This window comes from Lissotriton vulgaris, chromosome 5, assembly GCF_964263255.1.
Source record: "Lissotriton vulgaris chromosome 5, aLisVul1.2, whole genome shotgun sequence".
Classification (NCBI taxonomy): domain Eukaryota; kingdom Metazoa; phylum Chordata; class Amphibia; order Caudata; family Salamandridae; genus Lissotriton; species Lissotriton vulgaris.
The window spans coordinates 1,592,295,206-1,592,313,157 of NC_141693.1; positions in this window are offsets into that span (position 1 = coordinate 1,592,295,206).

A 17,952-nucleotide genomic window follows, 5' to 3' on the forward strand; every position below is an offset into this window, starting at 1 on the left:
GTAAAAATTACTATTCTAACTCCAGGGGGTGCAACAGTAGGGTAAGTATTGGATAGTGTAGGGGTAAAAATTACTATTCTAACTCCAGGGAGTGCAACAGTAGGGTAAGTGTTGGATAGTGTAGGTATGCGTTGTAATGGTATCCGTTGTAATGACTGCGTTGTAATGACATGTGTTGTAGTGGTATGCGTTGTAGTGACATGCGTTGTAATGGTTGTGTTGTAATGGCATGCGTTGTAATGGATGTTGCGTTGTAAAAGTGTCGTTGTAAAGGTAGTGCGTTGTAAAAGTTGCATTGTAAGTGTTGTTTCCCATGCGGAAGCAGACCACCAGGCAGATTTTTAGCCCGCGTGGCAGCTCCCCATCCCCCAGGGTCCCCAATTTGCATGATATGAGACCCTACTAGCACAATGTAGAATATCCAGGTGGGCAGCAATGCGGCTTTCTCTACATACTATTCCCACTCTACAGCTCGAATACTGCAGAGGCAGATTTCTGTGCACTGGTGGACATCTCACTGCCACACATTACCAGAGACGTCAGAGAAACCCTTGAGGGTCCCATCACAGATCAAGAGATCAAGGAAGTGATCGGAGCCCTTCGTAGGGGCCAATTGCCAGTCCATTACTGCCTACTCCACAAATTCTATGCAACATATACGGCCTCCTTGACGCCGCAACTACTGCGGATGTTTCAGGTGGCAAGGGCAACGGGTGCACTTCCCCCTCCCTTAGAGAAGCACAAGCTGTGCTGATATCAAAACCAGGCCTTTACCTGGCCTTGACACTCCCTTCCACATGTAGACCGATCTCCCTGTCCTGTTGTCGGACTATAGGATCCTCAGTAAGATCCTGGCAACCCACATCCTCCTACTTCTCCTGGCCTGGTCTACAAGGACCAGAATGGCTTTATCCCCTGACACAACACCTCACTAAACATCAGACGCCTCTATGATATAATGGAAAGCGCCCCACTAAAATGGCCTAGTGATATGTGCAAATCTCTAGATCTGGAATAGGCCTTTGATACTCTGCCATGGAAATACATTTTCCGGGCCCCCTGGTGATTTAGGCTCTGAGACACTTACAGCAACCTGATGGACCTATCTGCCATTTTGGTTGCCTCTGAGAGCTTTAAGACCTCAAAATCAATTAAAATAAATCCCTTGTGTTCCCTCTTTCGGAACACCTTCCCGAGCGACTGGTCCTGGTCGGCTCAGTGTGCCGGATGTGGAACCAGCAAACCTTTAAATATCTGGGGATCCAAATTTACCTCAGGACAGACAATTTTCTAGAAGGACACATCGGTAGACACTGTGATCTTTGCCTTCCCAGAAATCCTTCTGGACTACCCTTCCCCTTTCGGTGGCAGGTCGAATAGCCCTATCCAAAATGGTGAAGCTCCCCATACTGCTATACCACTTCGTCAGTCTCCCGGTGACAATCCAGGGGCCCACCGTGTGGAGCCTCGACTTATGCTCTTGATACTGATCTGGGGCTCCGGGATACGAAGACTGGCACTTCGCACACTACTGTTGCCCGCTGCTAGAGGAAGTATGGGTGTCCCAAATTTCATGCATTACTACTTGGCCGCTCAGCTACAGTGGGTGGCCCACTGGCTAGCGGGCTACCACACAGACAAAACAAGGATCCCCGGGGTATGGCTCCTTGCGCCGCTTCTTCTCCCACAGTGTTGGGTGGGGACCAAACAGCTCGAGACTACCTGCGGATGGGGTTCTGGGGAGCCACTTCCGCATGCCCTTATATTCAGCTGCTTCCCCTTCAGGGATTGCCCTTGCGGGGGGGGGGCTGACTGATAGACGTCTGAGAGAGTGAGGGGCTGCAGGCATAGTGAAAATGGGTGTCCTCTTTTAGGGGGAGATTTGATGTCCTTCCAAAGAATGAACCCCATTCTGGCTGTTGGGTCTAGATCCTAAACTACTGTAGTCGGTAATCTACATGCCTAGTCCTACCATAAGGCCATCTATATTCGAAAATGTGTATACTTCTCCTGTCTATGGGGATCATACTCACATTGTTGTAGGCCAGATTTCAAGGGCTTTTGAGCCCATAGTCCATTTTCAAATATTTTCCAAGAGGTCAAAATATTAGATGTGTTTGCCTCAGACAGAGCCCTGTCTCTGTTCCTATTTCCTCTGTAGACAAGTGAGGTGTAACCAAGGCATGAAACACCTATATAGGACAAAGAGAATGGGCTGGATATCGCCCCGACTCACCAGTTTCCTAGGTTTCAGGGTGTGGGACAGGAAAGCTGTATATAGAAGCTGCGGTGTCCAATCCAGGCAGCACCAGGTGAACATTAAGGAGAGCACTATTTTGTGTATCACACATGCACAAGGTCTAAGCACACCATACCATTCTTCAGCTCATATGTGAGCAACACAGTCCCCTGCCTCCTGCCCAACACACAAAAACATTTATTCTTCCTCTCTGCCCTAAACATGATGAAGGTAAGGAACTCTAGTTATGGGACTTGGATGAATCTTTGACTGGAGTAAATAAAAACATTTCACTCAACCGTAAACAAACATTGGCAAATTCAACAAATTTGAAACTTAGAAACTTTTTCACAAAAAATTTAGGGCTAGTTTTAATGTGGTCATTTGGAGTCACTTTAGGCGACTAACTCCAGTGGCAAGTGTAGGAAAGTGCCTCCTTTGACATGGTTATCCCCCACTTTTTGCTTGATGCTAATTTGAACTGTAAGTACACTGGGTCCCTGCAAACCAAGTTCCCAGTGCCACGATTGGTACAACTTCAGCCACCCCTGTAAGTCCCTAGTAAATTGTACCCCTGGTCCCGAGGGCATGGGTGCTGAAGAGGGTCCACTGGGGCTGCAGCACAATTTGTGCCACCCCAGGGACCCCTCACCAAGACCATGCAAACTGCCACTGCAGACTGCGTGTCTTGGTGCAGAGAAAACCAAAGGGTCGACTTGGCACACCTTTGTGCCATGCCCTCTCACACTGCATGAGATAAAGGAAAGCCACACCTACTTCTGGCCTATCAGCCCTAAGGCAGGGTGCATGATGCAAAAGTTACTACTTGTGTAACCATATATCTGTAAGAGACATTAGTTAGTGATAGATTCCTTACCTTAGAATAAATAGATTTTTTTTGCGTAGCAGTACCCTTGCGCGTCGGTAGGCGTCGTCTGCGGCTCCGCGTCCGTCGTCGGCATCGTGGGCGCCTTGATGACGTCGTTGGAGTACTTAGACACCACCTCCGTGTGCTGACGTCAGTTCTTAGACACAGCTTTTCCGTTCCAAAAACGCAGAGCCATGTCAAAAACCAACACTGGTGCCATTGAAACTAGGGCCCTGAAAGGGGATGACCTTAACCCTAGATATCGGTTCGCAGAACGGGGAGGATGGGTGGGTCGGTAAGGAATCTATCACTAACTAATGTCTCTTACAGATATATCGTTACACAAGTAGTAACTTGTGCATCTGAAAGAGACACGTTAGTGATAGAGTCCTTACCTTAGAATAGATACCCCAGCAATACCAACCCTGGTGGTGGGTCTGCGAACCAATAATCACACCAGAAAGTCCTGTAGGACGGAACGGCCAAAGAAGCCATCCCTCCGGACTTGGCTGTCCAGGCAGTAGTGTCTTGCGAACGTGTGCAGCGAGGCCCACGTAGCTGCTTGACAAATGTCCTGCAAGGGGACTCCTCGGCCCAGGGCAGTAGTAGTCGCTGTGGCCCGAGTGGAATGGGCCCTCAGCCCAACAGGAGGTTCCTTTTTAGCCATAGAGTAGCACGCTTGGATGCACAACACGATCCACCGAGAGATGGTCCGTTTGTGCACCGCCCGTCCTTTCTTAGCGCCCACGTAACCAACAAAGAGTTGGTCATCCACCCGGAACTGGCGTGTGTGATCCAAATAGAAAGAGAGCGCACGTTTTGGGTCCAGACGGTGGAGCCGCTCTTCCTCTTTAGAGGGATGTGGAGACGGAAAGAAGGTGGGCAAGGTGATGGACTGCCTGATGTGGAAGGCTGTGACTACCTTGGGCAGGAAAGAGGGTTTTGTCCGCAACACAACCTTGTCCGGATGGACAGAAAGGAAAGGAGGCTTAGAGGATAGAGCCGGGAGCTCACTCACCCTCCTGGTAGAGGTGATGGCAACCAGGAAAGCAGTCTCAGAGTAAGAAGGCGGATAGGACAGTTGTGAAGTGGCTCGAAGGGAGCGCACATCAGAAAAGTAAGAACCAGGTTCAAGTCCCACTGAGGCATCAGAAGGGAACAGGTGGAAACGTGTGTGTGATGCCCTTCAGAAAACGATTTACAATAGGGGACTTGAACAAAGATGGTTGATCAGGCAGCCTCAGAAAGGCTGAAAGGGCAGAAAGGTAGCCCTTGATAGTGCCCAGAGCAGAGCCCTGCTGGGCAAAAGAAAGAAGGAAGAGAAGAACCTCAGAAAGAGGGGCAGAGAGAGGATTCACAGCCTTTGCTGTGCACCATGCCACAAATCTGTTCCACCTGCTGGCATATACTGACTTAGTGGAGGGCCGTCTGGCCGCCAGAATGATATTACAGACTTCAGGAGGCAAGTCAAATGGCCTCAACTGTCGCCGCTCAATCTCCAAGCATGAAGGTGGAGACTGGACAGGTTCAGGTGGAGGACCGTCCCCTGCTGCTGCGACAGAAGGTCCTCCTGAAGAGGCAGACGAACCGGGGGATCGACTGACATACTGAGTAGCTCGGGATACCAGAACCTTCGTGCCCAGTCCGGAGCCACAAGAATGACTTGGGCCCGGTCGCGTTTGATCTTCTTCAACCCTCTGGGCAGAAGTGGTATAGGCGGAAAGGCGTACAAGGGACCGCACCTCCACTCGCGACGAAAAGAGTCTCCGAGCAAGTGCCGCCTTGGAAATTCCAACGTGCAGAACTGATGACATTGCGCATTCTCTTCTGTGGCGAATAGATCTAACCAAGGCTCTCCCTACTGCTGAAAGAGGCCTTGCACCACGTCCGAGTTCAGACGCCATTCGTGATCCATCATGCACCGACGGCTGAGTTCGTCCGCCCTGGCGTTCAGAGAACCTGCCAAGTGTTGAACCACCAGGGTCACGCCCTGATGTTCCAGCCATTGCCAGAGGCGCAGAACCTCCTGGCATAGGGTCCACAACCCCACCCCGCCCTGTTTGTTGCAGTACCACATGGCGGTTGTGTTGTCCGTGAACACCTGCACTGCACTCCCTCAGACAGAGGGGAGGAATGCCTTCAGTGCAAGACGAATCGCCCGCAGCTCCAAATGGTTGATATGGAGCCGGGACTCCGCCGGAGACCAGAGGCCTCTGATCTACGCCTCTCCCATGTGGCCTCCCCAGCCCTGGAGGGACGCGTCCGTCACAACTACGTGCTCCGGTTGGGGAAGGGAGAGGGATCTGCCGCTGACCCAATCGCAGTCCGTGAGCCACCACTGCAGCTGATTTGCAGTGCCCTCCGAGATCAGGACATGGTCGGACTGGTTGCCCTGATACTGGGCCCACTGAAACTTCAGGTCCCACTGCAGAGCCTGCATCTGCCAACGGGCGTGATGCACCAGAAGGATGCAGGAAGACATCAGCCCCAGAAGCCGCAGCGTCAACCTGATGAGACTCGGGATAAAGGCTGAAAGATCGGAATCAGAGCCTGAATATCCCGAAACCCGCTGCTCGGGGGGATAACCCGAAACTGTGCCGAGTCGAGAACCGCTCCGATGAAGAGGAGCTTTGAGAGGGACACAGGTTTGACTTCGGCACGTTGATGGAGAACCCCAGCAAGTGCAGGAGATCTGCCGTCGTCTGGAGGTGGCTGATGACTGTCTGGGGCGAGCCCGCCTTCAACAACCAGTCGTCGAGGTAGGGGAAGACTGAAACCCCTAACCTGCGCAGATGAGCTGTGACCACCGCCATCACTTTCGTGAACACCCGTGGGGCGATGGTAAGGCCGAAGGGGACCACGGTAAATTGAAAGTGCTCGTGGCCTCCCATGAACCGCAGGTAGCGCCGGTGGGCCGGCAGGACGGGGATGTAGAAATAGGCGTCCTGCAAGTCCAACGCTACCATCCAGTCTCCTGGGTCAAGGGCAGCTAAGACCTGAGCCAGTGTCAGCTTTTGAACTTCTCCTTCCCGAGAAAGCCGTTCACATTCCGTAGGTCCAAGATAGGGCGTAGGCCCCCTTTGCCCTTCTTGGGTACCAGAAAGTAGTGTGAGTAACAACCACACCCTACTTCTGGCCCAGGAACGCGCTCGATAGCCCCTTTGGCCAAGAGGGCCGTAACTTCCTCCTGCAGAAGCCGCAAGTGATCCCCCGATATGCACTGGTATTGCGGTGGCATGGCTGGAGGTGTCGTCTCGAAGGGGAGGGAGTAGCCCCTTCAGACGATTTGCAGCACCCACCTGTCTGATGTGACAGTGCGCCAGTGGGAGTGGTGATGGCGAACCCTGTCCCCCACTGGCGTCACATGGGCCTGAAAGCACGGACTAGGAGGGTTTTGAGGTGGATGCTGCGGGGGAAGGTGTGGACTGGCCTCGCCGTTGTCCCCGACCGCCTCCACGGCGATTTCCACGGCCGCCACCGCGTTGTATGTTAGTCTGCGGTGCGTGGCTGGCAGCATGTGTGGGCCACGAAAGGAGCGAAAGGCACCCGTGTGCTGGCGCAGGGCAGAGAGGCCCAAAGACTTGGCCGTAGCCCTGAAGTCCTTAAAGCGCTCAAGCGCATGGTCTGCCTTGTCGCCAAAGAGGCGACAGCCATCAAACGGCATGTCCATCAGTGTATTCTGGACATCTGCTGAAAAGTTGGCGGACCTCAACCAGGCGTGGCGACGAATCGCCACCGTCGTTGCCATCGCTCTGCCCAGTGAGTCGGTGGTATCCAGCCCACACCGGATGGAGAAACGTGCCGCATCTCGACCCTCCGCCATGGCTTGGGCGAGTTTAGCCTTGACCTCCACCGGGCATTGTGGCAGCACATCCTTGACCGTGTCCCACAGGGAGTGGGTGTAACGGCCCAAGAGGCATGCGGTGTTGGAAGACCGCAGTCCCAAACTAAGGGAGGAGAATATTTTCTTACCATAATTCTCATACCTCTTGGATTCCCGATCAGGAGGAGCCGACGGGAATGCGTTCTGGGAATTAGAGGCCTGGATGACCAGGCTCTCAGGGGTGGGATGGGTGGACAGGAAACAAGGGTCGCCCGGAGCCGGGCGGTGGCGTCTAGCCACGTTCCTATCTACAGGCTGACCTGTAGCTGGCCTGGACCAAGTGCCCAAAAGAACGTCAGTCATGGCCTCATTAAACGGCAGCAGAGGCTCGATTGAGCTTGACTGCGGTTTAAGGACCTCAGTGAGGAGATTATTCTTCATGGCCGCGACAGGGAGCTCAAGGCCCAAGGCCTTGGCTGCTCACGTCAAAACCACACTGAAGGTTGCCCCCTCCTCCGTAGTTACGTTAGGAGGCGAGACAAAACCAGTGTCTGGTGAGGTGTCCAGACCACTGGCATCCCCAAGTCCACCTGTCCAGTCCTCTTGGGACTGACACTCACGTGTCAGAGGGTCCTCAGACCCCTCCCAACACTCCTCCTCATCACCCATCTCCTGGTACTCAGCGTTGACAAATGATGGGGCAGGTTCATTGAAGTAGAACTCCCCAAGCGGCGTCGAGAGCGGCGCCCAGCGGTGTCCAGAGTGGCGCCCAGCGGGTCGAGGGAGGTATTGGGGACGGCGCCGCCCGAGGACGGCGCAGGAGGTGACACCTGTGGAACCGGCGCCGGTGAGGTCGTCAGGTCGACCGGCGACGATCCGGATCCAGAAGCGGATCCAGTGGGGCCCGGCGGTGCCGGGGCCGAAGCACCCGCCGGTGTCGGGGCCGAAGCACCCGACCCGCTAGAACACCCAGACGGGTCCGCTGGGCCCGAAGGCGCCGCAGAACCTGCCGGAGGAGTGAGGGACCTCATGGCGATGAGGAAGCGCTCGATCTCCGGCGTTGTTTGCTGCCCAGGGACCGAAGTGTGTGGGGCAGGTCGCGACGCCCGCGACTCCGACGGGGCCGCGTGGGCGGTGTCACCCGAACCCCGGGCCGCATCGCGCGAGCGTCGGGGGGAGTCGGAAGAGCGAAGACGTCTCTTTGACTTCTTGTGCTTACCTGACGACGACTTCGAACCTGATCAGTGATGTCGACTCCCGGAGCTGTGATGGCTCTGCCCCCGCGACCGGTCCCTCGACCTCCGTCTGGACCGGGACCTCTCACGGCACGGTGCTGACTGCCGGAGCTCGAGCCACTTGCGGGACCGCTCCCGCCTAGCTTTCGAGGTTAAGGCCCGACAGTCGGAGCAGGCCTTGTTGTCGTGATCGACGCCAAGACAGTGGAGGCACCGACGGTGAGGGTCGGTGACCACCATCAGTCGGTCGCAGTCCCCACAAGGCTTGAAACCTGGCATCCCTATCGGCACCAATCGGAGTCGAAGACTCTAAGAATGATCAAAAAGATCTCAAAAAAGTTTAGTCAAAAAGTGACTAGGTACCACTTTTTCTGGATCTGCGCTGCTGGCATGGAAAAAAGAAGAACTGACGTCAGCACGTGGAGGGGGCGTCTAAGTACTCCGACGACATCATCACGGCGCCCACGACGCCGACGAGGGACGCGGAGCCGCAGACGACGCCTACCGACGCGCAAGGGTACTGCTACGCAAAATAAATTCCGGATCCAGTCTGACGCCTGGGGATATTCTAAGGTAAGGAATCTATCACTAACGTGTCTCTTTCAGATTCCTCATTGTGTGGTTATATCTGCATGAGCAGATATGACCCTGCAGTATCTAGGCTATTCTTGTATATTGTAAGCTTTCACGGAAGCCATTAAGACCGCATGGCCGGAATACTTGTCATTACAGGTTTCCTAGCTCCACGATGGCATAATTGTACCCTAAGATGTTTGGTACGAAACATCTTGTCTTAATAAATCCTCACTGATTCCAGTAAGAGATTTATTAATAAATGCACACAGAAGATCCTTTAGAGGGTCTCCTGAAAACATATCAAACACTGGTGTGGTCTCGGACTAGTCATAGCCATTCTGGCACCACTAGACATGTTTCTGAACTTATGGGGTGAGACCCAATGTTCTCAGAGACCAGGGACAAAGCCTGCTCTGGGCAGCGGTGCTTCACACCTCCTACATGCCGGAACGGACTTCCAGAGTAGGAAGCTTCAAAGTCGTTGCCACCTTTGAAGTTCAACCAGGGCTTCCCCAGATAGACAGATCTTGAGATGGTGGAGAAACAACCTTTCAGGGTTAGGGTAGTGCCCCTCCCCACAGGAAGTGATCACTTAGAGGGTGTAGCTACCCTAAAGGCAGGAAAGCCCATTGGCTACTACCTGTCTCCCCCCCATAACACCCCTAAATGTAGTATTTAATTGGCATCCCTATACCTAAAACCTTGATTCAATGGACAAGAAGAAGACCAGGACCAAGAACAATGGATGTCCAAGAATTGAAGCCCTGCTGCCGAAGAAAATTGGCGTCAAATCCTACCTGCCACCTCTGGAACTTCGACAATTGTGGTGTGCCCTGTCCCCCAGAAACTGTGAAGATTCCAAGAACCCCAGCGCTCCTCCAACGTTTACAAAATCGCCAAGAACCTTTCTTGGAGTGACGATCCCGTTTGTCTGCTCCCCAATGACTTTGATGCAGTACCCTCACCAAAAGAGATACGCCAGCTCCAGAGGGTCAGATCTGCCTCCCCGCCAAGTTTAGAAGCACCAGGACCTACCGGAGTTGCACCACATCAATACCCAGAGTTCTAGACCCCCTACAGCAAACAGCAAGACGAAGAGTCCGTGGCTGACTCCAATGCTACCAGAAGCAAACACCCATTGAGGGATTTTGAGACCCCCTAACCCACATCCTGAGTGGCCCAGCTGTCCTGAAATCGCCTCTCCAGTTTGCCCACTCTAGGCCCGAGGACTTCTCGACGCACGATGCCACCTATCTGCTCTGCACCCGACCCCACGGTCCTGGTAACGATCAACCAGCTGTGCCCCCGTGGTCCTGCGATCTCCTGCCTCTAGTGGGACCCACAGGATTTATCTTTAAGTCCTCCTGTGCAGTGTCTTTCCAGGTGCCCCCCTTCATCATAGCCCACCAGCTACCAACACCTTCAGCACCCAGCACATGGCCAAATCCAGGAGGCTCTCAATCTTCTGCTGCTGGAACTTTGGACCTGGACCTACTACAGACCTAAAACAAGAAGCTGAACTTAGTGAAAGTATTGTCTGATTTTATATGTATTTTTCTGCTTTTCCATGAGTACAGCAAAGGCTTAGCACTACCTTCTGATAAGCCATTCTCTACTCGCCCACACTATCACAAAAAGAGCATTAGTATTATCTTTTTAACCTATGTGTACCACTAAGGGATCCACTGGACTCTCTGGACAGTGTACTTCATTTTAGTACACCTTACAGAGAGCCAACTTCCTACAGGGAACCAGTCAAACGGACCAAAAAGGCCCTCAGAAGCAGTTGAAGCAGTCTCCAGTCAGTTCCAGGAACCTTTATCCTTTGCAGGCCTTTCCTATGGAAGTGGTCTGATGCAAGGGATGAAGGATGCTGAAGATGCTCAAAGGATGTTGTGGATGTGATGCAATCAAATGGGGATCTTCCTGCGACTACTCCTTGGTCCATGAAGAGGGTGACCCAGGCCTGGTCACAGGGTCTAAGTCCCTCAAAGTCCTCTCAGTGCTGGCAGAAGTTCAGTTGCCACTGGACCACCAGTCACCCAGTATAACGGTCATACACCAATCCTCCCTGGGTCGATAAATCGTCCTCTGGAGGTCCCAGCTGTACTCTGAGAACACTCCTGGTGTAGTAATCAGGGTTCCCAAGGCCTACATGCTCCGTAGATAACCCACTTACACTCAAGAACGGTTGGCACGGAAACTGTAAAAGTCAAAGAACAAGTTTATTAAGACCCCATGGGGTGGTGGTACACTCATACAGCACCCTTCGGTAATGCAAGAGGTATCACACCGAACACCGGTGTGACCCCGTCTTTTATACAGATTTAAGGTAATAAAAGATAGGCGGCACGAGTTACAACACATTTATGTACATATATGGTCATGTTTTGGAACACAGCCAGCTCATTGGAGGGGGCACAACTCCGCTGGTCAGTTTGGCGCACATTCCTGAGGGGTAACTGGTCAGTGGGGACTGCGCATGTGCAAGCTTGACCAGTACTAAAAATAGCCTGTTGCTGGGCAGACTGAAGTGGTCAGTGGTACGGACAACGGACTAAAGGGCATGCCAGCCACGAGGCCACTTATGGTCTAAGATGGCCGCCGCAACATTCAAAAATGGCGTTTTCATATGTAGCCAAGTTAAGGAGAAAAACGTGTAGTTTCAGCTAATCGCTAACGCGGCCATGCCAATTACGACACTGGGTTCAGCTAACTCAGGTGCAACTTTGTGCATCAGGTCCTGGTCCCTGGTACTGCATGGCAGTGGTTGGCAGAGGTTTGAAGACTTTGGGCTACCAACTTGACCCAGCAGGCTTCTTCAGCTGTTGTGTCCCTATGCTGTGAACGGGAGGCTAGTCAGCTGGTCCTTGGAGTCTCTTAGCTTTGGCTGGGCTCAGGAGACATCTTCTACTTGAGCATGACATGGTAGGCAATGTCCCACTCCTTTGCTAGCCACCAGGTTCAGTCCACAGCAGTGCAGTCTCTCTTTTCTGGTTCCACGATGCAGCAGGGCAGTCCTTCCTTGGTCCTTCTTTCAGTACAGTCGAGATCTGACTTCGGGTCATTTATGCACACAAAATGACCTCAGGGTAGGATGCTGTTGGCAGCCAATGGGCTACCAGGTTTTCACAGTTCTGATGACCACTTCCTAGGAAGTGTGGCACCTGGCTAGTCCAGGATGCATCATTCTGCCTACTCCCAAGATGGCAGAACCCCTCTCTCGGCGTCCCAAGCTCCTTAGCCCAACCCAGAGGCGTGGCTACCAAGGGGTTTACACAATACTGGAAAATCGGTTTGACAACTGGCTTCCCTTTCCCTGTCCCTATTGCTAGCCTCTCTACTTCTCTACCTAAACAATAGAGCAACCCCTCTCCAAAGTGTTCTGCATATGCCCTTCAAATATGGCTGCACCTTTGAAGCTCGCCTCAAGGCTAGCACCCGTGTGGCTTCCTGCCTGGGGGATGTAACACCTCCAGTGGCAGGCCTCTATTGTTATCTTTTCTGGGAGTCATTAGCACATCTCCCCTGAAGGGCAGAAATCTGTCTGCATGACAGACGCCAAGTAACACAGTAAAAGGACACCGGGAACCTTGGGCAATTAAAGAGGCAACTTCTAAAGTTTCACTTTTCTCTCCAGTTACATTGAATTCAATGTAACCATTAAATCAGAGTTAATGCACTGACTCTTTTGATACCTTATAGTACAAACGTTATTCGCCCCATTTAGAAGTTAGCAGGGCTGGGGTGCCAGCCAGTAACTTTGTACTTGCCAATGGTGCTACTAGCCTTTCCACATTAAAAACAACTATTTAGGGTTTTTACTGCTGGAACATGTAATTGTACATATTCCACTTTTTAACATACAGCACCCAGCTTAGTGCTCATTAGGCCTACCTTATGGGTGACTTACATATATTAAAAGGGAAGGTTGGCAAAGTCAATTTATCAGTTTTTAAACTGCCCTTCCAGTCTGCAGTGGCAGACTAGGAGCCATGGTTTACCCTGTCCCACTCCAGACACCACAACAAGTGCTGCAGTGCCTGAGGGACACTATAACTTACACGCCCTAGGTATCCCTGGTACCTTATACTAGGAACTTACAAGTAAGTTAGACTATATAGACTATATACTAAGAACAACTAGCAAGAAATAGTAAAAACCTGGCTCAATTACATGAATCTTTATGGCTTCGAACACCAACTTTCACCCAATGCCAAGTCACTTGGATTCACCCCATGCACCAACCTCCCCCTCAAAGAACACAAATAGACTAGTACCTGCTCTCTTCACTGAAGAAAGTGAACCTGTACTTCCCAGAAATTGACTTCAGAACTGTTTTTCAAGCCCTTTTTGCATGAGAAAGGTGGAAAAACCCTGTTCAATGGAACTCCAAGACTCGGCACTGCCCCCTTTTAAGAGTATCCTATTTATTTCACGCTGCAGCATGTCTCATTCCCACTGGATGGACCATAACTGCCTGAAGATAAACGCAGGTAAGATGGAGGCCCTGATCCTTGTCATGCAGCCCTCAATCCATTCCTTAACCTGGTGGCCAGAATCACTGGGTCTCTTTTCTCTTCCTAACACCAAGGCTAAAAACTTGGGTGTTTGGTTTAACGATCACAGACTTAGTGTTCAAGTGTTTTGGCATTATTAGAACTCTCAAGTGTTTTATCCATCTCCTACCATTCTTTCAAAGAAAACTGTGATCCAGGCTTTAGTGGTCTCTCTGATGGACTATTGTAACGTCTTATACCTGGGAGCCTCTCAGGCTAGGATCAAGAGACTCCAGAGAGTACAGAATTTGGCGGCTCGCCTGTTGCTTAAACTCCCCAAGCATGCATCTATGAGTAGGGCACTTCAGAAACTGCACTGGCTCCCAGTGGAAAAGCGCCTTTCTTTTAAGGCCCTATGCTACTTTTATAGAATCCATAGGAAGACTGGGCCTAAAGTCCTCGGAGGCACTTCTTTTGCAAATGCCCAGAAACAAGAAACCTTGCGCTGGCGGTTGTTCTTCTTGGTTTCTTGCTCCTAAACTCTGGAATTCCCTTTCACTGCAGCTGAGGCAATCAACGTCTGAGCCTCAGTTTAGCAAAAACCTTAAGACTTGGCTTTTTTAGGCTCCCTTCTGCGGTTTGTCTCCTCAGCTTGTTTCCGAATGTTCAGCGCAGAGGCACTCCTCTAAGGAGTAGCTATGCGCTCCATAACACGTGTATTATTAATATTATTATTCAGGCACCTTCAGTGGCTCCCATTGCCTGCCCACACCATCGCCCACACCATCTTTATAACCAACTGCATTTATTTACAAAGCCATGAAGAACTATACCCCGCCAATCTGGCTGACAGGCTCAACATCTCTGGAGGCTCTCAGCACCACCACAATCAGGAAGCCATCAGACTGATACGAAGAAGTGTACAAAATTCCATCAGGACCACCCAACCCTGCCTCAGTCCAGGAAAGATTTGAAGGGCCACCTCTTTAACAAACACTACATCATGATGCAGTATCAGTCCACATACCAGCCACCTCTCCAGACACTTATTCACTGCAACCTTGCCTTTGCCCTTGTACAGCACTCCACTGCCTTTTGGCTAGATCTGTGCTATACAATTACCATATACACACATACAATCATACTTACTATAGCCTAATTGCCCATGGCTATTTTTATGTGAGTATCGACAGGCTCCTTATGCTACATTGGGCAGGCTCTACCACAAATGTGTTAAGGTCGATTTTAATGTAATTTGTTTCCCCATCATCTGTCCTTGAGCCCATCTCCGGCAGACATTGGTGTGATAATGACCTAGATAAATGCAAGGAATTATGTGTTGGTGGAGACAACACCATTTTTTTTTTATTCCTTTTGAATTTCCCCCTGGGAGGTAATACATATCCACAGCACAATGGTGATTGCAAAATGAAGGGCTAGAAACTGTGACATGGAATGTATTATCTGTCAAGAATTTTTGAGCTCCAATGGGCAGTGTAGGAAATGAGTGCAATCTACCTGGGTCCCAGATCCGGCGGCTGTTGCTTACCTGGATTCGGGAGCTGGGCTTGCCTCAATGAAATATGCTGAATTTGTCCTGGTGTAATTTTCTGATACCAGGACACATTTAGCAGCACCTGTATGTTGTCTTCTTTCCGTTCAGAGAAGCAACATGCCATCCAGCTGGGCCCAAAACAAAGGCTTCATTGGAAGGGCATCAGCCCTCCTTTTGTTCAAATATCAACCTGGCTGGCAGCCACCTGGAACATTACATCTAAATGCCAATGCAATGGAGGGAAACAAAAGTACACAGCTTGTTATCACTGCACTACTACGTAAGAGAAATTGTGACTTCCAGGGAATTTTTTGACTTTGTTCAACACCCGTATGAAAATGAAATTAATGTACATTACAAATGCCAGGTGTATTTGTCTGCATGAGCAATTACACTAATAAGATCAGGTGTGCAGCATCCATTGGGCTAAAAGGACTTCAGCCCCTCGGTCCAGTGCCTAAGGCCGGGTTGTTGCTTCATGGGTGCTTGTCCCAGGGAAAGCTTGGGAAGCCGGCGTGGGAGAAAACATTTTCATTTTTTAAAGAAAAACAGGTTCAGCTTTTCCTCCTGCTGGAAAGTACCTTCAATGGAGGGGTGGAGGCCCCCAGTAAATCATATAATGCTAGTTCATAGACCCCAAAGTGGGGGCTTTCACTCTGCAGGGTTATGTTCTTTAGCATTCCTCTTTGAGACAATGATGGCTCGCACTCCACTTGGCCTCCAGCGACTGGTTGAGGAATTTGCCCAGTTCATGCAGAACCATGGTTTAAACATTAACATCAGCAAAACTTTAGCAATGAAACTTGGGAATAGGGTCTCTCGTTGTCGCGACATCTTTATTGAGGGCTCTAAAATTCAGTTCACAGCCACATTTTCCTATTTAGGGATATAGTCAAGTTGGGAATTGGTCATGGGCAATTAAATCAAGGCGGCTCCTTTTGTTAAAACCACTATGGCCTTGTTGAATTTTGCCAGAAAACTAGGTATTAAACATCAGAGGGAACTGATGACTATCTACAAGGCCAAATGTAGACCTGCTGCCACATACGGGTCTGAGCTTTGTGGATATGAGAATGCTGATACCCTTCAACTAGCAGAAAATGCATTCCTAAGGAATCTCCTTGCACTTCTGAAAAGCAGTTCAACTTATATCTGTCATTCTGAATTAGGAGTTCCCTACTTAGCAGACTAGTTTTACTCTGGCATAAAATCTGGTCATCTGATTACACTATGTTCAAATGATCCATCATTGTAGACTGTCTTAGATCTAATGTCTGCACTCAAAATCCCCTGGCTCACATTTGTGCACAATTTCCTGGCAGACATTGGTCATCCTGAGTTTTTAGACCATCCTGAGTGCCTAATTACCGTTCAAAGAAAAGCCCTTAAATTTAAATGTCTATCATTACTAGAGGAATCAAGATTATCTTTAGAGATTACGAAATCTTCTGTGCTGAAGAATCAGATGATTCTGACTAGTTACCATAAGCAATTTTACTCAACTAATATGTACAACCTGCGTCTTAGGTTTGTGTTGACCCAGTTTCAGCTGGATACTTTCCAACACCTAACCAGCTTTCCCACCATTAACAGCTGGTCGCTTCACCTGGTGAAGTGCCCATGTGATAATATTTCCATGCAGAGTGCAATGCACACTGTCTTTTTTTGTAAATACTATTCTGGGCTGAGAAAACAACTTATTAAACCCTTGATACTACAGCAAGGTTTTACACAATGTCGACTAGCTTTTATGTGCCTGCAAATGCTTCCGAACCTGTATATATGTGCTGCATAGACTCGGTTATTGCTGGCTGTTATTAACTATAGGAAGCAGTTGTAGAAATGCTATTGATTATGCAGTGGAGGACTGTTTTTAGATATCTGTTTTTATCTGTTTATCCTTTTAAATTTATATTTACATTTTATCATGGATGCATTTTGCCTCTATTATGATTCACTATGTGATTTCAAATAAAGCTTATTTTGACTTACACTGATTGCCCATTAACAGTGTGATGACAGAGGCAGCATTTGCATTTGAATGGCGATCTCTGCCCTGTTCCCAAACTGACTGTTAACCTGAGTCCTTCCAAGCAAAGAAGGTACAAATGACAAATTATGCTGTAAGCAGGGCAACTGGAATTATGCAATTGTGGGGCCACCGCGTTTTTCGCATAACCATAGTTTACTGCATCTAGCACACAATCCATTGTCTGCTTTATAATCTTCAGATCTCAACAAAAAAACGATTTCTAGCTCAAATGGTTTAAAAGTTACTAAGCATGTCGCAAAACGTGTTACTGGGCAGTGGAAGATTATTTGTAAAGCTTGACTGATCACCTAACTGTTCCTTATTGCTTTATTGGGGTGTACTGTTATACTGGTACTAATAAGGTGAAACTAATGGCCAGACAGTGTTCTTAAGTGTAAAAATTACAAAATAATGAAGTAATAGTGTCGCAGAATGTACTACATTACACTGCATAATTTGCCTTTTCTTGCTGCATTATTTGCTAAACCCTGCCGCATAATTTGTCCCTCCCTGGTCACATAATCCCAGTGACACTGATTGTACGTAATTTAATTTACATAGCGCAAGGGTAGCAATGAATGTATATATACAAAAGGGGGGGCTTTTTTTCTTGCTTTAATTGCTATTTCAGTGTCCATCAGTAAGTCCAGATGTTTTTACCAACAACATCTTGCATTCTGGGGCGCCTGTGTTTTTGCTTCTAAAAATTCCAAGTACTGGCTAAAAAGTCAAAACATGCAAAGTAATATTGGGAAATATGGTTCTGTGCAGCTGTTACTTTGTTTCGGTGGTTGATGGTAGGTGGCACCATAACTTATTAGAGGGGTCGGGAACTTTTAAAAGATATTTTGTGGGCAGTCTCTGAGTATAATACTCCTGGCTGACTGTTCTATCCCAGAAGGAAGAACTGCCTTGGCCCAAGCATTGATGTTGCCTGTGAGTCTGCCAGGAAGTACTGGCGTCAGGGTGATGGTTTGACAAATAACATCATGTCATACAGTTACTGTAATAGTCATTCGGTTACTGTAGCACTTCGTACAAATTCAGCAGAGGAAAGCAGCCTGTCATTGTGCTCCTCTACCTCACGATTGCTATCTAGCTCAGTTTGGGTATGGCAGGGCATGT